At 37.8% G+C, this 17,500-nt stretch overlaps 1 protein-coding gene across 5 annotated transcripts in view; it reads right to left on the reverse strand.

Moving 5' to 3' along the window:
- The window catches only part of LOC124950759, a 269,099-nt gene that overhangs the window by 152,979 nt on the left and 98,620 nt on the right, over positions 1-17,500 (reverse strand). For 4 of the 5 annotated variants that reach the window (XR_007101430.1, XR_007101429.1, XM_047497992.1 and 1 more), the window contains one exon: positions 9,730-9,823. The gene's annotated coding sequence lies outside the window, so the exon portion shown is untranslated. The remainder of the gene's footprint in view (positions 1-9,729; positions 9,824-17,500) is intronic. The other variant, XM_047497993.1, reaches the window with a different exon arrangement.

The following is a 17,500-nucleotide window of genomic DNA, read 5'->3' on the forward strand; positions in this document are numbered from 1 at the left end:
AAATTTTATACGGAATCCTCTTAGTTTGAGAGAGAAAAAGAGAGAGACACAAACAAAGAGAGAGAGAGAGAGAGAGAGAGAGAGAGAGACAAATAAAGACAGGGACAAACAGAGAGAGAAAGAGAGAGAGAGAGATGATAATATTGATACAGAGCAATTTTATAAAATGGTGCGCGCGTTCTTAATCATAAAAAGAAAAATACAAAAAAAAAGAAAAACAAGAAAGAAAAATACAAAATTTAATTTTTCATTCAAATTCAGAAATTGTGTCAGAGAAAGAAATCGTCGTGACTGTTAATCAAGAAATATTTTATTCAACGATAAATCATATATATTTTCTTCTTCTTTTTTTTTCTTTTTCCTTTTTTCTGACTGAAAAATATTCGACGGTAGAAATCTGTCGGGTCGCGTTATCTCGCGATTATTTACGAGTATTCTTGATAAGGGTAAACCGATCGATAGATCGATGTTTTATTGTTGTCGAGCAAATATATGTGTAAGTCGTGCGAGATGTTGCGCGATTCGTCGAAAAAGAAAAGACAATTTTTATCCCATGGAGAATCGTTCTCTCAGATCTGTACTTACTTACTTACTTACTTATTTATTTACTTACTTACTTACTTACTTACTTACTTACTTACTTATTTACACATACACGTACGCACAAATATAAACGAAGACAAACAGACGCTGCATTTTCGCTCAGTTCTGGATGAAATATGAATGGACTTTCTAGTACGTGTATCTAGTATGTTGAACGAAAACCGGTACGGAAAACATAACGCATTTACAGTCCTTTCGTGTTTGTTTCACGTCCGTTAATTATATTAAAGACTTTCTTCTAATTAAAGTGAATTTACCCGAAGGAAACTTGTTTGAACTCGTAATCGAAACTTTACTCGTACCAATCTAGTTTTTCAAAATTTCCGAGAATCTCGTGATAGGACGTAGGTATACTTCAAATATTACATTCGTTAAACTGGAAAAACTTAATTTAATCAAGCTCCAAAACGTTTCGTTTTAATGATACAAATTCTGTAACCACCATATATACATATATATACATATATATATATATATATATATATATATATATATATATATATATATACACAGACAAGTCGTATAAACATTTTCGTTGGTTTACATCCTTTAAAATCTTTACAGATATGCAAATAAAAGTATTCCAACTTTCGTATCTTATCATTCCTAAGGAATTTAACGAGTTGGTAAGTGAAAAAAAACAAGAATGAAAATCCGTTCGAGAGAGAGAGAGAGAGAGAGAGAGATCCATAGGGAGAAAAGAAAGAAAACGAAAAAATAAGAGCAAAATACAAGAATTTCTCGAAATTGCATATCCGTATGAAGAAAAGAATGCGAGGAGGAAAAAAAGGATAACGAAAAAAAAAGGAAAAAAAAAGAAAAAAAAAAAAGGAAAAAAAAATCGAACAGTCGGTCGCGGGAAAATGTTTTCCCTTCCCTTATCACGGATTATCGTTAAGACAATTTCTTCGTAACGAATATCAAAACCCATTTACATTGTAGCGGCGAGGAAGAGAACGAAAAAGAAAAAAGGAAAGAAAGAGAGAGAAAGAGAGAGAGAGAAAGAAAGAGAGAGAGAGAGAGAGAGAGAGAGAGAAAGGAAAACCTATAGTAGTATTATCAAGAGGGGGTGGGCTGGAAAGGGGTGAAAACGGAGGAACAAGAGGAAAGGAATCCAAGGATGCTTCCGTTGGATCGTAAAAGAAGGTTAAGAAAGGAACGAAGATACTGAGAAAGGAAAGGAGAGAAGAAACAGAAGTTGGTTGAGAAAATGCAAAGAGTAGTGAGAAGAGGTAAAAGAGAGACGAGACGAGCGATTGCGTAAAAGAAAGAAATCAAATGGAATAGAGAAAGAGAAAGAAAGAGAGAGATAGATAGAGAAAGTGAGAGAGAGAGAGAGAGAGAGAGAGAGAAAGAAAGAAAGAAAGAAAGAAAGAGAGAGAAAAAGCCGTGTCCGTGAAAAGAGATAATCTCTGTTTATCTTGTAATTCCCTGGTAATGCCATTATACCATCCGGCTTGGACAGGATTCCCCACATTACCGGCTTAAATCTTTGTTTTCGCCCATTCGCGAGGGTGCACGAATGGGAGAATGGAGAGGAGAGGGGTGGGAGAGGGGTGGGTGAGGTGAGGGGAAAGGGATAGAGAGTTAGAGCGAAAAAGAGAGAAAGAGAGAGAGCGAGATAGATAGATAGTTGGTTAGTAGAGAGACAGAGAGAGAGAGACAGAGAGAGAGAGAGAGAGAGAGAGAGAGAGAAGAGAGAAGGGAAGGGGAAGGGCAAAGTTGGAATGTCCGAAGATAGTAGTAGCTCGGCGTAATTGAATTGGCCCGTTCTTAAAGGGCGATAAATCTTTCGAAGAAAACGCGCCCGTTCGAGTAACACGTGGTAGTAGTGGTGGCAACCCTAACGTATTATACTTACACATAGATACAAGTTAACGTCGTACTTTTAAGTAAAATTGTAGAATCCCCAAAATATCGTATAAGTTCTTCGAAAAGCAACCGGCTGTTTGGACATTACGCCGACCGGATAATTCCTCGTGTTCGCGAATTTATCCTCCCTGTAGTCGCTTTTGAATCGGAAAACAAGAGAGGGATAAGTCGAAACTCACCGAGTTTGTAATCTCTCATGGATTACGCCGTCGTAATTCCGCGATCGCGCGGAATGAAATTTCGTTGGAGAGGTTTCGATCGAACTTGTACCGGTACGACCATCCTCCTCCTTCTCCTCTCCTCTCCTCTCCCCTCCTTTCCTATACCATCCTCATTCCTACTAACCCTATAGTACAGCTTCCTGACTTTGCGTTAGTGATCGTTAACGAGCGAGTTGAGAAACTTCATTCGCAATTGTGCTCCACCATTTTTGTTATGTACGTCCATCCGATTTGGATTTTTCCTATAAAGTTTTATCCTCTCTCTCTCTCTCTCTCTCTCTCTCCCTCTCTCTCTTTCTCTTTTTCTCTCTCCTCTCTTTCTCTTTTTCTTTCTCTCCCTCTCTCTCTCTCTCTCTCTCTCTCTCTCTCTATTTTCTTTTTTATGCAAAATTGTGTTGAATTATTATTATTATTATTATTATTATTATTATTATTATTATTATTATTATTTGTTTTTCTTTTTTTTTTCTTTCCCTTTTTTCTTTTAATACAGTAAAAGAGAACATATAGAATAAATTAATAATCAATGCTAGATGCTTTATCGAAATCAACAGATAACGTAATTATCGAGGTAACATAATTGGTAGAACGCACTTAAGAGCCGGCACAATGCAACGTTATACCCAGAGATCGTTTCCGAAAGCCACGAATTGGACCAAAGATAATTAGGAACGATTCAATGCCAAACCGGATGGATCTCTATCCGTATCGATCTTCCGATCTATTGGGCCCCCTAAACAATGAAATCTATTATAATGGACGAACGATCGATTTTACGATCGTTCCACATGTAAATTGTAATTTCGAGTTTACGCGTTTCACGATAAACGTACGCATGACGTTTCATGATCGATGTTAATATCGTATCGTGTGAATTATTATAGTCGAGAATCGATTGTGATTAGATCGATCGAGATTTTCATCAGAAATCGATAAGATTTCGACCAATGGAATAACAATGTTAATTAAGTCCCCGAGAATCGGGGTAGGATAATTAACGTTAGAGGGTGAGTATTACGATGGGTTAGACAATAAATAGTGCGTGTTATGGTGTCGTGCCAGCAACACGACACCGATATCAATTCATACGTCAAAACATTATCGAATCTTCCGCGAAAGCGCGGTACAATACAACTACAACAACTACTACTACTATTACTACTACTATTACTACAACTACTACCACTATTACTACTACTACTACTACTACTACTACTACTTCTACTACTATACTACTACCACTACTTAACGGTAGTTAGTCAATAATTCGTAGAAGGATTATTGGGATGATAATCATACGGATGGACGGTTCTCGATAATTGGAACGTGACAACACGAATAATGAATTGGTGTTGCTGCGGACGATGACATTAATGTGTCGTCTGGATCGGATCTATCGATCACTATCACTTATGATCTAAATAATAATCGTTAGTTAATATCTAATAATTCACGACGATCGAACGGTATGGATCGATCGTTAGGAATCATGATTTATAACGATTCCATAACGTTGATGTTTGAACATCGATGTTTTATAATGATTTATATGAAATTGATGAGATTTGCAAACGATCGTACGATTTCTATATTTCACAATCAGATTTCTCTCTCTCTCTCTCTCTCTCTCTCTTTCTCTTACATACACACATATACAGCACACGACATCGTGTTAACTCAACTGAACACAGGTTACAATCTCTCAGGTTACATACACACACATACTCCCCCCCTCTGTCTGTCTCTGTCTCTCTCTCTCTCTCTCTCTCTCTCTCTCTCTCTCTCTCTCTCTCTTTTGTTATGTTTCCGATAACTACGTAACGAAAGCGAGTATACTCGAGTAACGAAGCATTAATTACATACTCGGCATGGTAGGTAATACCAATCGATGATGTTCGATACTATCGAAGTATCTCGTTTAGCATACGTTTTACGTCTCTTACGATTAGCACGAAATAAATCTTTTTGTCAAAGTTCTTTTTCGAAAATGTTGCGATCGTATTAACGAAAAGAAAGAAGAAAGAAAAGAAAAAAAAATAGGAAACAAAAAGAAGGAAGAAAAAAAAAAGAGGAAAACAATAACAGAAAAGGAAAAAAGAAAAAAAAGAAAAAGAAATTTAGCAAGCAGATAAAATTGTAATCTTATGGGAAATCTAACGATTTGCTCTTATCATTTTTAACGTCTAACAGAGAAAAGAAGTTGGAATCGAATGAAAGATAAACCAAATAAAAAAAAAAAAAAAGAGATAGAGCGACACAAGGGGCAAAGTAGAAAAGCGCGGGAGGATTCGATTTCATCATCGAGCTCTTTCCTTATTTACTCTCTCTCTCTCTCTCTCTCTCTCTCTCTCTCTCTCTCTCTCTCTCTCTCTCTCTCTCGTTTGAAACTCTTTTTCTATTTTTCTTCTTTCTTTCCTTCTGTCCCTTCCACTTTCTCTCTCTCTCTCTCTCTCTCTCTCTCTCTCTCTCTCTCTCTCTCTCTCTCTCTCTCTCTCTTTTTCTCTTTTACGCCGAAAACAAGTCCGGCCAAGTTTTATCGAATCAAGCACTTTGCTGTAATTGTTCTTACTAATAAAAAGGAACCTGTAGTTCCTACCATATATAAGAAAGAAAAAGAACTTTTACTTGTGCGATAAGTTCTAATTTTTTCTCTCTATCCTTCTCTCCTTTTCTCTCTCTCTCTCTCTCTCTCTCTCTCTCTCTCTCTGTCTTTATTTTCTAATGTCGTGAAAATAAAATTTCGTGTAACGAAAAAGTCTGTATAGATAAGAATACATGACATTTATGCGAAGAATGATTATTACCCTCTTTCTTGCCACAGACGATTATCATGATTGGAGGAAATTTATCAAAAAAAAAAAAAAAAAAAAAAAAAAAGAAAAGAAAAGAAAATAGGAAAGAAGAAAGATAGAAAGAAAGAAAGAAAGAAAGAAAGAAAGGACAAATAGAGGAAAAGAATAAAGGTTGAGGCAGTAATTACATGCTTAGTTTCAAGAGATACATATAAACGGAGCTACGAGTTTCACGAAAAGAAAAAGAGCCAAAAAAAGAAAAAAAGAAAAGAAAAAGAACAGAACAAAAAAATGCACGAAACAAAAAACCACGAAAAGTGGCCACATTAAACGTCCCATCGGTGAGTATTTATACTCACATTTCCCACAAACGACAAAACGTAACCTTTTGCTTGAGTATACGCGAGGGTTGAGCAGGAGTTTTGCGTCTGTTTGAGTATATACGCGTCGTTAGTCGTTGGTTTCTCTCATTGCTTCTTTAAAATGCAAGCCGTGTGACATAACTAACTACGTCTATGCCGTTGGGAGTCGAACGTAGAGAGAGAGAGAGAGAGAGAGAGAAAGAGAAAGAGAGAGAGAGAGAGAGAGAGAGAAAGAGATACAGACATGGAGATAGAAAAATTAAAAACGAAAAGAGAAAAAAAAATAAAAAGAAAAGAGCAAAAAGAGAAAAGGACAAGAGCAAGTAAGTAGAAGATATAAAACAGAAACGGTAAAAGGAAGAAAAAAAAAATAGAAAAAAAAGACAGAGAAAGAGAGAGAGAGAGAGAGAGAGAGAGAGAAAGAGAAAGAGAAAGAAAGAAAATGATATCCCTCTCTCTCCTCTTCCACGCCACCTTCGTTCTCGCTTATACGCATATTCACGTCATACGAATTTATATTTTTATTTAAACTGGGTCACATCTGTGCGACGCAGCGCACTCCAGGAAGCACTTTTACAACCGGCATGGTACTTAAAAATCTCACCGATGCCGAGAGGGTTTATTGCGTCTTTGATGGGAAGCACGCTTCGAGGTAGCTAGAAAAATGCCGAACAAGCCCGAACGTATACCTACTATTTCGTACTTTGCCTCCGCGTTTAAAGGGTCCTACAATGAGAAAGAAAGAAGTCAAGAAAAAAGAAAAAAAAAAGAATGAAAGAAAAGGAGGAAGGAAGAAAGAAAGAAAGAAAGAAAGAAAGAAAGAAAGAAGGATCGATCGACCCCCGTACGAGAAAAGTTAGGCGTAAGAAAAGAAAAAGAAGAAAAAGAAAGAGAAAAAAAAATAAAGAGAAGAAGAAAAAGAACAGAAAGAACTTGCATAGGATGGGCGTTTGGCGTTTCTCTCGTTTCGGTACAAACGAAAAATGACCTTCCATCTTTCTCTTTCTCTCCTTTGCAACTATGTTTCTTCAATATTGACACTCCTCGCGCGTTCTTGTCTCGTCAAAGAGCAAATCCGTGAACGTGTGAAAGAGTAAAAGACGAAGAGAGAGAGAGAGAGAGAAAGAGAGAAAGAGTGAGAGAAAGAAAGATAGAGTGGAAGGGGGGAGAAGAGTTAAGTCTTCAACAGGGCGGACATCCCTTTATAAGCATATATACATATATACATATATACATATATACATATATATATATATATATATATATATATGTGTATACACGTATACACAGAAATATGTATTAACATATAGATACTATATATGTGAACGTATGTATACAAAGTTCGTGTTCCCCTTTTCGTCAAGCCCGTTTTCACTGGCCTCAGTACAGCGTCTGTGAAGCGCGTCTACCAAATGGGAACACGCGCGCGGTTAGTACATACAAAGTAGCACGTACGATTACAACAAGGTAGTGAAAAATCAACGCTCACTAGATAGGCTCCCATATCTCGAAAGAAATGCCGGAAGCGTGTATCCCCGCTATAAGGTTCGCGTCCTTCTTATTCTCTCTGACGTCTCTCGACACTGTCGAAACGATCGTATAATGCATAATACATATTCCAAGCGAACATGAATATTCTTCCAAAGGAAAGAGAGAGAACGAAAGAGAGAAAGAGAGAGAGAGAGAGAGAGAAAGAAAAAAAATATATCAACGTATCTAGGATGATCGAAAAAAAAAGGAGAGAAAGAGAAAAGAAAAAGGGTGAGTTTCTAAAGGAGTTTAGTGTTCCGCTTCGATTACACATACGAGTTTCTCTCTCTCTCTCTCTCTCTCTCTCTCTCTCTTTCTCTTTCTCTCGGAAGTGCAAGACCTTAATCTGGGTCGCAGAAGCGATCATCCTGTTACATGTAACCACTATTTGAACGGCTATAGAAGGATTGGCCACGGTTGAGCAGTTCCACGAAATCGCAGTCAAATCAAGTAGAATACTTTCAATTGGTTATACGTAGATGTATGTACATATGCAGTAAGTCTATTTTTACGTCGATACGAATAAGGGAGAAGGGCGGAGAGGAGGGGAGGAATAAATTTTCGCGACAGGACATTGACCCAAATCCTTTGTTGTATTATAAATACACTTAGAACGTAATTATTGTGTAAACGAAGTATCCTTCATCATCTTCTTCCTCTCTCTATCTCTCTCTCTCCCTCTCTTTCTCTCTCTCTCTCTCTCTCTCTCTTTCTCTCTGTCATTCTCTCTTACTACTTACTCTCTCACTTACTCCATTCTCTTTGTCTCTTTTTCTTCATGACCCTTCGTAAACTCATCTTGAGGAACTTAATTAAAACCCATTCGCGGGCTGTGACAGTAGAAACAAAGCGGGTACCGTAAGTAAAGAATTTTACGGTGCTTATAAATACGCTAGTCCCTTTTCGAGAAAGCTGAGCACCGGCGATCGTCGAGATGAATAAATGTTTGCAAAGAGGAGCCTGTACGCTCGTTGAGAGTTGCTGAAATGGTTGTCTCTCTTTCTTTCTTTCTCTCTCTCTCTCTCTCTCTCTCTCTCTCCCTCTCTCTCTCTTTGTGCTTTCTCCCACATACACACACACATACAAATATACATGCACATATAATGCTTATACATAGAAATCGTTATGTCTTATCTCTGCTTTCGTAGTGAAAAAGAAGGAAACATAAAATCGCTAAGATTGAAAATTCGTCGTCATCGTAGTCGTCGTAGTTGTCGTCGTAGTTGTCGTCGCGTACAGTGATAACGGTGCTTATGGTTGTCATTAGAAGCAAATGGAAAGAACGACGTTGTTGAAAATTTATGACAATTCTCTCTCTCTCTCTCTCTCTCTCTCTCGCGTGCAAGCCCACACAGGAAAAATCCTCGGGAGCATTACTAAATCGGTATGCGCTGTCGCGACTGAATTACATACGAAGAAAGAGAGCGGGTGAAGGGGTAGACGAAGAGAAGACAAATAAGCTGTGAGAGAAGGAGAGAGAGAGAGAGAGAGAGAGAGAGAGAGAGAGAGAGAGAGAGAGAGAGAGAAGAGGTGAGGCGCAGTAAGGAGAGACGAGGTGAGATACAGGTAAGGTCAGATGCAAGTGAGGTGAGGTTCACGAAAAGGGGTAGGAGTTGAGAAGGAGAAAAAGAAAGAGAGATGCTATGAATTCGTGAGTGACCTGAGATATCAGGGCAGCGCGTACGACGTACCGAGATTCCCTTCAAGACTGCCACTCTTCGTATATCTAAAACTGCAGCGGCGGCAACTTTAAAATACACGGCCCCGTGTTGTTCGTTCGCCCTCGCAAATGTATTCCTCTTTCCTACACGATCCACTGTGTAACGGTGGCCGTATTTTCTTTTTTTCTTTTTCTTTTTCTATTTTTCTTTTTTCTTTTTTTTTTTCCTTTTTTTTCTTCCTCCTTCGGTTATTCTTATCGTCATTGCAAGATCATACTAAGTACTTTCCTCTTCCTTTCCTCTTTCTCTCTTTCTCTCTCTCTCTCTCTCTCTCTCTCTCTCTCTCTCTCTCTTTTCTCTCTTTATTAATTCTCCATCGAATTTTCTACGTAAATAAAACGCCCTGTGGCGTTGTACTCGTCTCGCGTTAAGGTTCATATTTCTTGGGGGCAACGTTACAGAAACCTGAATCTTAATGCAAAGTGAAAACACCACAGCGAGTCTTGGTCGAACGCTCTCTCTCTCTCTCTCTCTCTCTCTCTCTCTCTCTCTCTCAGTGCTTTTTCTTCCCGTTTTCTTTCTTTTCTTTCTTCCTACTTTTTACCTTTCTTTCATCGACTACTAGTTATGTAGATATGTAGGTAGGTTAATGGTTAAACGTATTAACAATCAAATGTATTGTGCTTACGTGTTTATCCAATGGTTATTCGGCCATCCAGAAGAACATATTTATCCTGACTTTGAATTCTTACGGCGATGGCTCCATCTCTCATTGGATCCTTCTGAAACATATAATAGATTGGTATTATAAAAAAAGTCATCTTAATCAAGTCGAATTACTTGTCTTATTAATTCGTTAACGCGTAAAGTCGAAAATTCGTTCGTTCATTTATTCATTCATTCGTTCGTTCGTTCGTTCATTCGTTCCTCCGTTCGTTCTCACGCGAATTAGTCCGATTTACGAGCTCGACTACCAAGCCCGAAGCAACATATTCACGGTAAGAATAAGCGCGTTCTCTAGGTAGCTACGTCAAAGTTGTTTCCGACGCACGTTCGCTCGTTATTCTCTCGCTAATTTCGCAGTCTCGCCGGCGACGTTCGCGATCGTTTAACAGAGAAACAGAAGCGACGTGGAAAACGATGGTTGCTGCTGTTGCTGTTGCTATTGCTGCTGCTTCTCTCTCTCTCTCTCTCTCTCTCTCTCTCTCTCTTTCTCTCTCTCATCTCTTCCTCTCTTCTCTCTAACTCATTCCTACCTACGAGAATTTCCTTACCTCGTAGATACAAGCCAACGTACGTTGGGTTCGACAAGAAGAAGAAGAGAGCAAAATAGTACTACCTTTCCAGCGTACATTTCGTAATAACCTCATCTACGTTGATGGCGAGAGCAACGTGTTTGTCCTTTAATTAAGTGGTATATAAGGTACCTACCCATCGTTGATTTGGTATAACGGGAGAACTTATGGGGGAGCTTACGAGATTCACAAGCAAAGCTTTCTGAGAAATTTAAAGCTTTCGAGAGGTACTAACGCTAATGAGAAATAATTGATAAACCGAGCTTTAGAAAGAGATAGAGATAGAGATAGAGATAGAGATAGAGATGGGGAAAAGGTAGATGAGGGATAGAGGATTGGATAAATGGGAAGGGTTAACGCTTTCGTGTAAAGTGAACGTAAACGTGAATGTAAATGTGAACACGAACGTTTCAGTATTTAGTGAGCCTCTTTTAAAATTCATCCCGTGATTATCTGTACCCTTTTCGGAAATACGAAACCTTCGTTAACGAAACGCCAACGGCGACGTCTTAACTATAAATAGATATACCCTGGGTACGTAATACCGACGCGGATTGATCGACCAAGATCTTACTGGCGAGAGCCAACAGTAATTATGAATTATATGATATCATCCAACGATAAATGCGATCGTTTCACCAATCAACGCGAAGAAGGAAGAAGGAGAGAACTTCTCGTCGTGCTAAGATGATAGCTAACCGACGATAAATACGAGTACGATAGCTGTATTATTTGATGAGCTATTAAAAAGTTTAACGACTCCGAACTTTACAGGGTCGTCATGAGAGAGGAGAGAGGAGAGAGGAGAGAGGGGGAGAGAGAGAGAGAAAAAAAAAAGGTTTCAAGCAATCTCGAATGAGGAAAATAAAATGTCGTTCGTAGATATTGAAATATGTCGTTGATAATCGTTGGATCTATGTAATTAATTGATTAGAGAACAAAAAAAAAGTGTACGAACTTCTATGTGTATTATTTACAACGATTACATTCATATATTCAAAGATCAAAAGACAATATTGTCAAAACATTTTTTTCTCCCGATCATGAACATCCGATGGTCGTATTATCGTTAAGATAACGTCGTTTCTATACGAACGTAAATGTCCATCGATAAAAGTTTTATCTGATAGGAGATAAAAAGTGAGGAAAAAGTGAGAGAAGAGAAAGCTCAGCTTATTCGATATACAACGTAATTAAGATCAACCAATCTCGTTGTTCACTCTCTACTAACACGTCTATATTTTTTCTCTTTTATCCTTCCACCTTGTTCAATCCTCTCTCTCTCTCTCTCTCTCTTTCTCTCTCTCTTTCTCTCTCTCTCTCTCTCTCTCTCTCTCTCTCTCCCTTTCTCTTTCTTCCTTCTTTTCTATCTCCTCGTAGTATTTCTCTCCCAACTGGCGACTTTAATTGGCCTCGACCCTCGCACGTCGATGTAGGATCGTGTTTTACGAGCACCGATATGACCACTTTTACGATTTTGGCTCGAGCCGAAAATCAGTCGCGTACACTGTTAAGCCATGAACGAGGTTGAACCTCTCACTACTTATTTCTCACACTCTTTCACTCGCTCAATCTTTCTCTCTCTCTCTCTCTCTCCCTCTCTTTCTCTCTCTCTCTCTCTCTCTCTCACACACACACACACACACACTTTTTCTCTCTTCTTTTCTTTACTGTTTTGTAGTTAATAGATATTTCTATGTCGTATAATGTGATAGAAGATATATTGTTAAGAGGAATCGATCGTAAAACTCTTCGAAATGAATGACAGGACGTCTAGTAATATGGTACAAGATAAAATTGCTCCTTCTTATCGTTAATGCCGAAGTAATGGCGTGATTTGTTTAAGCAATAGTTCGATAAAACGAAGAAGGCGGAGGAAAGGAAGAGGGAAAAGGTAGGAGAAAGAGATGGAGGAAGAAGTAGAAGAAGGAGAAAGAAAGGAGAAGAAGAAGTAGAAGAAGTAGAAGAAGAAGAAGAAGAAGAAGCGTTTACCGCATCGACAGAACCATTTTTCAGAATATTCGCTGAACTGAAGTACCCTTACGTTGGGAAAATAATTTACTTTGACGTCCAAGAGTAATGCTATTCCAGAAGGTTGTAGTAAAGTATCGAATAAATGAACGATATCACAGCGCACGTTTCCTTTTTCTTTTTCTTTTTTTTTTTTTTTTTATTCGTACGAAGAGAGTGAAATTTCTCTTTAAAGAAAAAATTAGGAAAAAAAAAAAAAAAAAAAAAAGAAAACTATTCAGACTTTCTTTTCTGTCGAACTGTACCAGCGTACAGTTTTATACGCGAGTAAAAATAATAAGGAAAAAAAAAAAAAAAAAAAAAAAAAAAAAAAAAAAATGTTATACAAACGTGAGACTTGAAAAAATTTTATCAAAGGCTTATAAAAAAAAAAAAAAAAAAAAGTTTCATTCTTATCACCAATATGGTACTTTATGGCGACGATCTAATTGTATTTTTATTTAATTGATACTAATTAAAGCATATATATATATATATATTGTAGCACTTGAATAATATTATTGACACGATTCGCGACTACCGTAAAAGAAAAGCTTCAATCATCCTGTATACATATAAATATAAGAAGAGAGTATACAGTAAAATACAAAGCTTTTGTCTGTACATACCTATATACGTACGTACGTACGTATGTACGTACATACATACATACATACATACATACACGACATACGTACACAGACACACACACACACAAACGCATACGCACACGCACACAGACAAATTGATTTTTACACTGACGAATTACGTTCGATGGATCACTCCAAGCGCAACGGTGACCAGCATCCGCTCGATGAAAACAATGGACACTCGCTTGAAATCTGTCAGCCGGAAAATAACTTGTCATCGTTTTTGATAATGTCGATACTACGTATCGATTATCCAACGGTTACATTGACACCTGCCTAGAGATTTTACTGGATATATACATACATACATACATACATACATATATATATATATATATATATATATATATATATATTTCTTTTCCTTTTATTTCCCAACGATAATATTATCGACGCGTGCAAGCTTATCATCGAAAGTCTCGTTACGCATATATAATACTGTGTACGGTGACGCGAAAAAATCGTGAAAAATCGATTCTTCGAATTAATATGAGAAGAGAACGATAGTGAAGAAGAGAAAGAGGGAAAGAGAGAGAAAGAGAGGAAGGGAGGGAGATATTAGCGGTAAAGTAATAACGCACTTACAATTAGTGGCAAGCCAATTACTTCCGTAAAAGCATCGACTACCAAGAGAGTCGCGCATATGCATAGGTGGGAAGAAGCGTCCGATTATATCGTGCTCGTTAATTAACCCCAGTATTGTTCTTTACGCACGGGACTCTCGCTCTCTTTCCCTCTTTCTCGTCGAAGCGACGAACGGTATATCGAATTACGTTGTTGAAACACATCACCAGAGAAAAAGAATGAGAGAGAGAGAGAGAGAGAAAGAATATATGCGTATGTGTATGCACGCGCGCGCACACAAATACACGCATATATATATATATACACATATGCATACATATATATATATATATATATAATATATATAACATATACATATATGCATATGCATACATCTATAAAGACAAAGAGTTAGTAGAGCTTTGAAGGGAAAGCTTTTCTCGCTTTCCATCGGTTCGCGTTATCCGGATTTAAACAATTAGAGAAGCTGCATTTCCAAGCCGCCAAGGCTAGTTTCGGTCGATGTGAAATAATAATAGTACTGTTGCATAGGTTAATAACGATAATCTCTAAATAAGTATTAACGTGTTCAAAATAATTATGAATTACGGTGAATCAGGAAGATACATACATATATTTAAGAGCTTAATGACATTGTTAAGTGGAAAAAAGAAGGAAGGAAATGTAAGAGAGAGAGGGAGAGAGAGAGAGAGAGAGAGAGAGAGAGAGAGAGAGAGAGAGAGAGAGAAGGAAATAATAAACGTAAGAAACAAGGACATTGATCCACGTCGGTAACACAGAAAGAGAGAGAGAGAGAGAAAGGCACGCTCGTTTCCTTTCTCTCTCTCTCTCTCTCTCTCTCTCTTTAAACTCATGCTCTCGAAATTGTTTGCCTTGGCGATTTAATTAAACCCAGCGTTAATTCAATAGACGTGTCCTGAGCAACTAACGAATTACAGTCGCATCTGCGAGTTGGATTAGTAGGCGCATCGTGTGCCTTCTCTTTCTCTTTCTCTCTCTCTCTCTCTCTCTCCTATCTCATTCTCTTTCTCTCGCTCTCTTGACTAAGCAATGCGTATCGTGTACATGAATATGGTAGTAATTAACCGCGATTGTAGCGACAGCCCTCAAAACGCACTGTGAATACGAGTGTACCGGCGCTCTATCGCCGCACGAAATGTCTACGGAATTCTAATGCGCCCATGCCCTTTATCCTAGCCCCAGACCCTCGAATCTACCCGCGTCATTTCAAGATATCCTTGCGAGAGATATTACATACATATATATATATATATATATATATATATATATATATATATACGCATACATACACAAACATATATATATATATATATATATCCATGTATGGTATGCATTTTATGTATATCCTCGGTGTGACTTCGTTACTCTCCTCAACTTCTATATCTCTAGTCAAAGTATCAAAATTTCTCCTTTCATCTCGATATCTATTTAATCGAAATACATGTTGGTTTAGAACCCAATATGATTCTCTCTCTCTCTCTCTCTCTCTCTCTCTCTCGCTCGCTCTCTCTTGCTCTCTCTTTCTCTCGCTCTTTCTGAATTCGATAAGAAAGTTATATTGGTACATTTTCTTTTTCGATGAAGAGGTCAGTGGACGACTCTGTGTACAGATAGGAACAAGAGATAGATAGATATAGGGAGAGGGAGAGAGCGAGAGGGAGAGAGGGAGAGAGAGAGAGAGAGAGAGAGGCAAATCTAATAGCAGTTAGCCCTCGTTATTCCTCGCTTATACGGTGTACGAGTACAGCGGCAAAGTAAACTGCATCCAGGTGTCGGAGTAGAGCTCGTTAGTGGGTTTACAGGTAGGTCACCATTGTGTAACCACGTAACCAAGCCACTGCATGCAGCTTACTTGGCAAATATCGTTCTCGACTATGTAACTATAAGGGGGCGGGTGATATTATCTTGACAACGGACACGATAACACAGGAGGCAAAGTCGCCTATGACTTTTTTTTTTCGGTGCCATGAAGAACGCGTGTCTGGCCTATTTCGAGGAAAGATTGAAAAAAAAGAAAAAAAAAAAAAAAAAAGAAAAAAAAGAAAAAAAGAAAGAAAAAAAAAAGAAGAAAAAAAGAAAGAAAAAGAAAAAAAGGAGCAACTTAAAAACTTACATTCGCTTTATTACATTTATCACTGGCATCGCTTTTTTCTCAAACGATTCAAAAAAAAAAAAAAAAGAAAGAAAAAGAGAAAGGAAAAAAAAAAGAAAAAGAAAAAATGAAGGGGGGGAAAAAAAAAGAAAGACGGATCGTTGAGCGACTAATCTTTCTAATCTTAATAGCAACAAAGTACTCCGATGTTTCTCCAACTCGTAGAACTAAACCCGGGGATTGGGGGTATGTGGAGTACAAAAAAAAAAAAAAGAAAAACAAAGAAAAAAAAAATAAAAGAAAAAGAGAGAGAGTGAGAGAGAGAGAGAGAGAGAGAGAGAGAGAGAGAAACAAAATACAACTGAATGGTTCGCGGTTCGGCAAATACGAGAGGACAAAAAAGGTGAGAAGAACGGTTCGCCAAACAATATAAAAAATGATGGATCCGCCAACAGACGCGCGCGAGTACTATGTAGTGTATATGGCAAAACGGACGGTAGAGAATCCTCCCATTGGTCATTTTTCGACTTTCCGACGCTGTAGCGTGATATCGTTCTAGATAGGAGCGACGTGTTCGATGCGTACGACCAGGAGAATGCTAACCAAAATTCCGAGTAAATAGCGACCGAAGCCGAATGGTGTGAGACCTGCTGGAGGGATGGAACAATGTTGTTGACGAGTGCCAGAATGAGATAGAAAGAGATGAAGGAAGATAGACATAACGAATCGATGCAGTTTATCCGACCATCTACCTCTCTCTCTCTCTCTCTCTCTCTCTCTGTTTACTTCTCACCCTTCTTCCCTTTTCCCTTTACCTTCACGAAAACGGTAGAACGAAGATTCTTCTTCGTGCTTAACGTTTCTCCTCGAATGCTGTCATCGCCAGTTTGCTTCCTTCTCTAGCATGTCAAGTGATGCTCATTGTTAGTGAAAATTCGCCGCAAGTTAACTTCCCCACTCCCCGGCTCTCCAACAACCCCTCTTCACCTCAACCACCATTAATCCCCCTCCCTACCTCTCTCCCTCCCTTACCCCTCTCTCCTTCAAACGCACACACGACAGACGAAATCTTTATAATGCATATATTATTATATATAATATATATCTACATAGTACGTATTATACTTTGTAGAGTTATATCTATAAGCGAGTTATGTTGTATAGTATATATATATATATAATAGGTAAAGAGAATATTTTTGAAAATGCTTAAGAAAAGATGATGAACCTTAAACCTCGAATCTCAGATCTCGGAATCGGTCCTCTAAAAAGAAATTTGAAAATAGAAACAATTGCAACTATAATCTGAGTAGATATATTTCTGGTATGATTTTAATTGGTCCAATCGCTATATAGAACGTAACAATCGTTTTTGTTATAACTTAGATGGCTATAAAAAAAAAAAAAAAAAAATATATCGAAGAATCTAACTCTCCGATTATCTTTTCTCATTTTTTAGGGTGAAATTAAATCATCGATATACTTTTTTTTTTTTTGTTTTTTTTTTTTTTTAGATAATAATAGTTAACGAAACTTCAAAGCTTTTAACATGCGAACGTTTAATTGATACTTTACACGTGATTTTACACATTCGATTTTTTTTCGTTTATACATTACAAATGATAATATAATTGTTGTATATTTTTCTCTTCGTTTATTTAGACAAAAAAAAAAAAGACGAAACATTTAGAATAATTAATAATTGAAGTACATTGGGGAAGGGGGGGGGGGGGGGAGGAGACCGACAGGGGGAAACACAAAATAGCGTTGTCGTAGTGCTCTAGCTTCAGGGAGAAAACGAGCTTT

This window comes from Vespa velutina, chromosome 7 (genome assembly GCF_912470025.1).
Source record: "Vespa velutina chromosome 7, iVesVel2.1, whole genome shotgun sequence".
Taxonomy (NCBI): Eukaryota; Metazoa; Arthropoda; class Insecta; order Hymenoptera; family Vespidae; genus Vespa; species Vespa velutina.